General features: G+C 42.8%; 1 pseudogene; it reads right to left on the reverse strand.

The window, feature by feature from the left end:
• On the reverse strand, positions 1,147 to 5,892 carry LOC110261374 (annotated as a pseudogene).

Consider the following 9,509-nt stretch of genomic DNA (forward strand, 5'->3'; position numbering starts at 1 on the left):
TACAGACTGAGTAGATGTGTCCCCCCAAGTGGATAGGCTGAAGCTCTAACCCCAACATGAAGGTATTTGGAGGTGGGTGTTGGGGAGGTGATCATGTTTAGATGAGTCACGAAGCGGGAGCCATCAAGTTGGGATTTGTGTCCTTATCGGAAGGTCAGTCTCCCTGCCCTGTGGATATAGCAGGAAGGAGACTCTGTGCCAACCAGGAGGAGGATCCTCACCAAACACTGCATCCAGCTGCAGTTGGATCTTCAGTCTCCTCCATCTAGGTCATTCTCCCAGCTGAGGCAGCAAAACCATCACACGAAACACAACCACCCTGGACAGGCTATAAGAGACAGTCCACGTAGAGAATCCCCCACTGGTACAAGGGATCCTTCATAAATCTAGAATCCAGTCATTGTACGGGATTACACGTGTTTGTCTGGAGTCTGGCTTATTTAATCTTGGACACGTGAGCTTCTTTGGTCTTGGGTGAAACTGACAATTGTGACCCATGCAGAATGTCCTCAGGTGTGGGTTTCTCTGACTGCCTCCTTTGGAGACTCAGCAGAATCTCTGAGCCAAGTTCTATACATGGATGAGGGTGAACCCTTCTCAGTGCATGGCTCAGAGACAAAGGTTATGAGGATTCTGTTTCTGGTGGAGGTGGAGACAAGCACCTGGCCCTGTTGGCTGTGGTGCACGAAGAGCATGTTCTGGTATGTGTGCATGGACGTGTGCATGGTCGCTTCCTTTGAATGGCTAGACCCGAGTCCTTGGGGTGCTACACAGAGGATGACTCCTGAAAGTGGTGTGCTTCGCTCCTGGCCATATGCCCGTCTCCCAGACAGCACTGGGGCCTGTGCTTGGCACCTGCACAGCTCTGCTGCTGGGATAGCAAGACTTTACAACACAAATTCTTCCCACTAAAGGCTTTTCTATTCCAGGTCCACACCCCCACCAAACTGCAGCAGTGCCCAACCTTCTCCAGCAAAATCCTCCCTACTCCCAGCCCAGAATCGGCAGCTACAACATGGTTCCTCCTCTCGCATGGGATCCTGAACTGCCCACCCAGAATCCTGTTGCTCCCCAAGGGCAGTTTCAGATCCACTTGGAACCAGAAACCGTAGGACGCACCCGACCTTCTTCAAACAAGGCCAAGAGTCACAGACGGAGATCACCTTGGGTTCTGCTCTCCCATCCGGTCACACTCTGCAGGGTGAGCACACACCCTGTGCCCAGGGTGGCTCCTGCTGGAGCTGATTGTAGCACCTCCTCAGGCCTAGATGTTTTTAAGGGAGAACCAGGGGCCTGGGACTGATATAAAGGAATAGGAAAATGTCTTTAGAAGAGCTTACGCTGCGACGGTCTCCAGCACACTCTTCAGACCTTTGCTCTGTGGTATCCGCAAACAAGCTAAATGGTAGCACAGATTCCCTGTGCGCCCAGAATCTGTACCTGGTACACTGTACTCTAACTCCGGGGGTCTGGAGGTCCTTACATAGAATGCCATCCCACTATCCCTCAAAATTAAATGCCCAGATGGAGTATCCATAGTTCTATCCCTGCTTCGCACCAAGGCCAGCATCCTAGGACCCTCCCAGCTGTAGCGCAAACAGGGGACCACCATCTGCCACCCACACAGACACACATGCCCAAGGAGGTGGCCACGTCTCACAGGCCTGCCCAGGGTCACCCTTCCCACTCACCGTCACCTAAGGCTCCAATTGCTCAGAAAACCCCAGGTTGATCCCGCCACTGTAAGGACCTGCTCTGCCGTTCAGAATAAAGTCACCCTCACTACTGACACTCAGACGTACACATACATGGAAGCCTGGGGGAAATTGTCTCCAATCATTATCTATTCCTCACTGCCGACCCTATTCACTTCTGCTTCATATTCCTGTGACTACGTGGTCATCCACTTTGTTTTGTTGTTATTGTTGTTGTTTTTGTTACTTAATTTGTATAATGATTTTTTTTTTCCATTACAGCTGGTTTACAGCGTTCTGTCAATTTTCTACTGTACAGCACGGCGACTGGGTCAACCACTTTGATTCTTGTGACGCAGATGTTAGGACCAAAGGCATTCGATAGGCTTCAAGCCACACTTGATCGAGACCCCAGTCATCAGGATGCTGGGCATGAGAATGAGGCCAGGCTGCCATCTTCAGCGCCACTCTAAGTATAAGTGCTCCACATCAAGGAGATGAAGAGAGATCCGTACCCACTACACTCTCCCTTCAAAAGAGAGGGGTCTTCTCCGATGAATCTGTACTGATTTTCAGGTCTAATGAGTGAAGATATAAGTTAACATGCAGCAAAAGCATACAACTGACATTTTTTTTTTTGAAAAGTTTAAAGGGGAGCTCCCATCACGGCTCAGTGGATAACAATTCCAACTAGGAACCACGAAGTTGTGGGTTTGATCCCTGGCCTTGCTCAGTGAGTTAAACATCCAGCATTGCCCTGAGCTGTGGTGTAGGTTGCAGATGTGGCTCAGATCCCATGTTGCCGTGGCTCTGGTGTATGCCAGCAGCTACAGCTCTGATTAGACCCCTATCCTGGGAACCTCCATATGCCACGGGAGTGACCCTAGAAAAGGCAAAAAGACCAAAAAAAAAGTTTAAAGGATTTTGAATTCCTTACCCATGCAAAGGAGAGCCTGGGCCCCATGTTGTGGCTCGTGAAAAGATCAGGGGCTGATGGCTGGAAAACACAGAGAAATTAGGGCAGAAATGGTTGTTACCACCAACAGAGACTGAGGAAAAGAGCAATACAAACATGAAAGTTGAGGAAAGGGTGTGAGAAGATACGAGCGTGCTCATCAGGGCAGGATTCTCTGGGTGGCTGTGGATTCAGCAGAGGCCCTGGGGGAAACCTGATTCCCATGGATGTGTTGGACCCGTTGGCTGTGTCTGTACAGGATGAAAACCATGGAGCCACTGGCCCAGGTAATAATCACAGAAAGTGAAACCTCAGGGACAACTATCAATACTATATATGCTGGGCTTGTGATTTTCTCATGATCTGTAAAAAAAAAAAAAAAAAAATGGTATCCCCAGGAGTTCCCGTCGTGGCGCAGTGGTTAACGAATCCGACTAGGAACCATGAGGTTGCGGGTTCGGTCCCTGCTCTTGCTCAGTGGGTTAACGATCCGGCGTTGCCATGAGCTGTGGTGTAGGTTGCAGACGCGGCTCGGATCCTGCGTTGCTGTGGCTGTGGCGTAGGCCGGTGGCTACAGCTCCGACTCAACCCCTAGCCTGGGAACCTCCATATGCCGCGGGAGCGGCCCAAGAAATAGCAACAACAAAAAAAAGACAAAAATAAATAAATAAATAAATAAAATAAATTAAAATAAAAATGGTATCCCCAATCTCCAATCTTTGTGATATTTTGCATGCTCCATTTGCTAGACAGATGCAACACATATACAGGAATAATTAAATCTACAAGTACATATTGCGTCCAGAAGAGGACAATGCAGAAGTGAACAATTTTGGGGGCTTTGACTTTAAGACCCTTCCAGCGGGAGTGCGTGGGGCTGATCACGATGGTCTGGAACACACTCAACAGGCACGTGGAGCCAGTGGACACACCCCTGCCCACTCTGTGGACACAGAAAAGAAGAATCCATGCAAAACCACTAAGAAAATACTTCAGCCCCAAAGCAGCCACTGTGTGAGGGACTCCTTTAGAGAGAATGACCAAGGAGTTGGCGAGAGTCAGGTGCTGGAGAATCAAGTCTGTGGTCCTCAACCTGCACTGAGTGTGGCAGAGAAAGAGGTAACGGTAAAGGAGGGAGACCTTGCCCAGAATTCCAGCTGTCGTCTGAGACAAAGAGAGAAGTGCTTTTGTCACATCTAGGGAAAATATTCTGTCATTCACCGTGTTTTCCTTTAAATTATGCCAACAGTCATTCCTCTGTGCGAAAGGGTGCATTGAAGATTTCTGACCCCAAGGGGAAAGTTCCTTGTGTGCTCCTGTCCGATTGCCAAGTCTTTACAAGACAGGAAGAGATGGAGAGATGAGTGTATACAGCATGCAAAAGTCAGCAGAAAGGATGACGTGGAGTTAACCTTGGAGGGGGTGCAATGAAAATGACAGTGAATGGAAAGAGAGCCAATTAAATCATTTTTGGGAAATGCTACCCATATTTGGAGAAGAAAAAGACCTCTTATTACCCACATCATAAAATGATGCAACTGTGAATACATAGCTGTTAAGTTTTAATGAAAAATAAAGTATATTTTAGGAAAATGCAGTATTACTATAATCTTAGAATAGGAAGATATTATAAAGAGCACAAGACCTTAAAATGTAGGTGAAGTAACTTTAGCTTATATCAAAATTAGGAGGCAAGTCTCAGAAAAATATACACATCCACACATAGAGAGAAACAGAGTGATACAAATGACAAGCAGCAGAAAATATCCCTACAACCACACAACTAAATAAACAATGGGCAAACCATTCCAACAGAGACTCCGAAACAGGTTTTTCAGGGCCTAAATAATGTATAAAAAAATATTGAATGTTTATAGTTATGAGAAAAAAATAAGTATGTCACTAGATATGTACTGTCAAATACCAGCAAGAAATCTAAAGTGACAGAAAGAGCAAGGTTTGGCAAATGTGTGGATAAACCAAGAATGTCTTACATTGATGTGTGTGTTAAAACAGGTACAAATGTTTTAGAAAAATGTGCCGCAGAGTTCCTGTCGTGGCTCAGCAGAAACAAATCTGACTACCATCCATGAGGACACAGGTTCAAGCCCTCGCCTCGCTCACTGGGTTAAGGATCCAGCATTTCCAGGAGCTGTGGTGTACCTTGAAGACATGGCTCGAAACTCATGTTGTTCTGATTTGAACCCTAGCCTGGGAACCTCCATATGTCACAGGCACAGTCCTAAAAAAACAAACAAAAAAAAAAAGAAAGAAAAAAAATGTGATGTCTATTCCTGCAGTTCACATCAAATCCTATGTTCCAACAATTCTGCTCTGAAGAATATACTCAAAGAAATTTGTCAATATCTGACCAAAATACTAGTTACAGAATTTATATGCCAACACTAATCACTACTCATAATGGCCCCAAATTCAAACCACCCACTTGCCATTAACAGTAGAATCTATTAATTGATTCATACTCACACCACTCCAACCTAGACGGCAGTGCCAAGGAGCACTAGCAGGAGTGTGCAACATGCAGATAAGTTCACAAAATCAAACAGAACTGGAAAAGTCCAATAGGAAAGACTTCACGGAGTCTAAATTTATCTATAATACAAAACAGGCAAATGATCTAATCTCTTAAACGTGTGAATAGATGGAAATCTGTATTCCAAAGTTTCCACTGCTTCAAATATGCAGTGGGAAACCATACTCTTGGAGGTTGGACTTGGTGGGAGGCACAACATGTTTTATGGAGGGCCAAACATGCTTTTCCTGGATGTAGGTGTTGCCTGCAGAAGTGTGGACATTTGAGAAATTCCACTGAGCTGTGCACTTATCACTTGCATATGTTTATAACATTTCATGAATACTTATTAGGAAAAAAGAAGGTAATTTGAGAAATGTTGCCCTGTGAAGGTATTTGACCTGCTGATTGTGTCTGTATGGGATGAAACTTAGGGAGCCCCAGGTCCAGTCCATGAGCCCAAGGACAGCACATCAGGGAACAATGACACCACTGCATATAGTGCATCAGTGAACTTGTCATAAACCTCAGCAGAGCGTATCAGAAATCGATTCCTTTGATGCTTTTGCTGCTTCAATTGGCAATCCTAAACTGAAATAAAAATGGTATTTACCAGTACGTACAGGGTCCACCAGAGGAATGTGCAAGCCCCAATCTTTGGGAGCTTTTCCTTTAAGTGCTCCCAACCTGGAGTCCATGGGGCTGATCATGATGGCTGGAGACACTTAAGGGGAAGGTGGTGCCCATGGACACACCCAGCCCCTCTATGAGGATAGAAAATAAATGTGCATGAATGAATCACTGAAGAAACGCTTAGGGAAAGTGGCCACTGTGGACGCCTGCAAAGAAAATGACCAAGTGTGGGCTATAGTCTGGTGGTTGGGTATCAAATCTTGATCCTCAGTCTGTTTCATTGCAGCAAAGGAAGAGATAACAGTAAGAAGAGGAAGAAATGCCAACTGTTATGGGAAATAAGGGACGATTCCTCTTGGAAAATAGCTAGAGCTCATTCTGCCAGTTCCCTGTGGCTGATATTTGTCTGTAGAACAGAGCATCCTGCACTGAAACATGGGCTACATTTATCATACAGACTAAAATTCAATACACCCTGTGAGAAATATTTACTTCAGGTTGTGTTTTGTTAAACGTCTTCCCAGAGTAGAATGTACAACTTTTACGTACACTTGCAATGTAAGAATCATGGTTATACTGACAGAATACGGCATATTCCTTGATATTCACACCTGCATGACATGGGTCCTGGCATTATGTTCATTGTACAGATAAGGAGACATTACAGAGGGGTTAGGTGGTCTAAGTTTAAACGCAGATTAGGGACTAGGTGGTGATTTGAACCTGGTGGGTTGATTGCCATCCAGTGCCCTAACCACAGCATTACACCCACAAACCACATTAGCTAGGTTTTTTCAAACAATCCAAAGCTATATTACGTTTTTTGTTGTTTTTTTTAAACAATTTCTGTTTTATTTCAAATGATTTTTATCCTATTTTATCATCTTTGTTGTAATTTTAATTTTTCTTTAAGGATTTATTCCATAGGTTGATATCAAATATGGGTTGGGGGGTATGTAGGATGGGATCCATTTAATATGATTTGAGAACGGCTTAAACCACAGAGGTTCCCCAAATAGGGACAGGTATTTCTAGAGATAATCCAGACCTGTCAGTAGAGGTGTTTACTGACTGCATTTGTTCATGTAGGAATCATTAAGATGCAATGGGATACAGATGATGTCTGTACAAATATCAAGAGTTCAGTTAGAGACAAACTGTATTTCCATCTGTAGTCCAACATCCCCTAATTTTTCTACCAAGTATGAGCGAAGTTTTAAAGATGATAATAAATTTTAGATACACTAGTTACAGGCTAATACTTGGGACACTTCCCTTGGTCCAAGATGGATTTGATGAATGCAGGATTGAGTCAGTATTCTTTTGGCAGCACAAAGAACCATTTGCTCTCATACTTGGGACAAAATACACAATTGGCATCTGTCAGATACAGAATTGGGAGATATTATCTTGTTTCTTAAACATTGATATATGAAAAAAATATGTAATAAAACAATGTAAAGATAGAAACAAAGTTACTAAAATTTTGTTTCAAAGGCTAAGGTAAACATTAATACCAACATGAGTAAAACTCTTAACAATAAAGCAACATTAGTGAACACAGAAAAGCTGAAAACTAGAACCAGGAGACTAAGAATCTTTTTGAAACTTGTAAGTTGAAATTATAAGGAAATGAGCTTGGTGTTTAGAATTGATTTGGGTTTGTTTATTTCTTTATTTAGACTTTTTAGGGCCACATTCATGGCATATGGAGGTTCCCGGGGCAGGGGTCGAATCAGAGCTGTAGCCGCTGGCCTACGCCACAGCCACAACACCACCAGATCTAAGCCGCATCTGTGACTTAAACCACAGGTCATGGCAGTGTCAGATCCTTAAGCCACTAAGCAAGGCCAGGGATAGAACCTGCGTCTTCATGGATGCTAGTCAGATTCATTTCCACTGAGCCATGATGGGAACTCCAATGTTGGGTATATTTGAACCAGAGGTAATGACACACGATATATTTGGGCTTGACAACAAACAACTCTTTTCTGAAATTTAGGATTAGAAACGAACCACTTCCTTGAATGCTACTTCTCTAACTTCAAGAGAGATAATTATCTCATTGTATTCATGAGACCTCAGATGCTCTGAGTCACAATTGCTATTGCCAGTAACTCAGTTACAGAGTTAGATCACAAAGAAATGTTTTACATTCCAGAAACAACTCGCATTCATGGTTTTGTAGGAGATTCGAAATTTGTTACAGTTCTTACGGGTTAAGTGTGAGGGTATTATAAGCACACTTCTAATAATCAAAAATTTTAATGATTTTGTAACAGGAGAGCAGACAGATTTCGAAGCTATAATGGTTAAGCATTTAAAACATTCAGAAATCAGTTGTATTTCTGTATACTAACAGTGAAATATAAGAAAAGGAATGCAAAAATACAATACCCTTTAAAATTGCACCCCCCCAAAAAATCAAATATCTGGGAATACATCTGACCAAGGAGGTAAAAGACCTATATGCCAAGAACTATAAAACATGAATCAAGGAAATTAAAGATGTAAAGAAATGGAAAGATATTCCATGCTACTTGGTTGGAAAAATATTGTAAAAATGGCCATGCTACCTAAAGCAATCTAAAGAGTCAATGCAACCCCTATAGAATTACCCATGACGTTTTTCACAGAACTAGAACAAACAATCCAAAAATTGGTGGGGGAAAAAATGTAATTGTAATGTATACATGTAAGGATAATCTGACCCCCTTGCTGTACAGTGGGAAAATTAAAAAATTTTTAAAAATAGTAAAAAAAAAAAATCCAAAAATTTATATGGAACCACAAAAGACCCAGAATTGCCAAAGCAATCCTGAGAAACAAAAACCAAGCAGGAGGCATAACTCTCCCAGACTTCAAGCAATATTACAAAGCCACAGTCATCAGACAGTGTGGTACTGGCACCAAAACAGACAGACAGACAGACCAATGGAACAGAATAAAGAACCTAGAAATAAACCCTGACATCTATGGTCAATTAATTTTGACAAAGGAGGCAAGAACATAAAATGGGAAAAAGATAGTCTTTTCAGCAAGTGGTGCTGGGAAACCTGGATAGCTGCATGCAAAGCAATGAAACTAGACCACCCCCTCACACCATGCATGAAAATAAACTCAAAATGACTGAAAGACTTAAACATAAGACAAGACACCACCAAACTCCTGAAAGAGAACATAGGCAAAACATTCTCTGACATCAAGCTTACAAATGTGTTCTCAGGTTAGTCTCCCAAAGCAACAGAAAAAAAGCAAAAATAAACCAGTGGGACCTAATCAAAATGACAAGCTTTTGCACAGCAGAGGAAACCAAAAAGACAAGTTACAGAATGGGAGAAAATAGTTTCAAATGATGCAACTGACAAGGGCTTAATCTCTAAAATATACAAGCAACTTATACAGCTCAACAGCAAAAAAGCCAACAACCCAATGGAAAAATGGGTGAAAGACCCGAATAGACATTTCTCCAAGGAAGAGATATAGATGGCCAACAAGCACATGAAAAAATGCTCAACATCCCTGATTATTAGAGAAATGCAAATCAAAACTACCATGAGATACCACCTCACACTCATCAGAATGGCCATCATTAAGAAGTCCACAAATAACAAATGCTGGAGGGGATGTGAAGAAAAGGGAACCCTCCTGCACTGCTGGTGGGATGTTGGAGACCACTGAACTGCTGAACTCT

This window comes from Sus scrofa, chromosome 6 (assembly GCF_000003025.6).
Source record: "Sus scrofa isolate TJ Tabasco breed Duroc chromosome 6, Sscrofa11.1, whole genome shotgun sequence".
In the NCBI taxonomy this organism is placed as follows: domain Eukaryota; kingdom Metazoa; phylum Chordata; class Mammalia; order Artiodactyla; family Suidae; genus Sus; species Sus scrofa.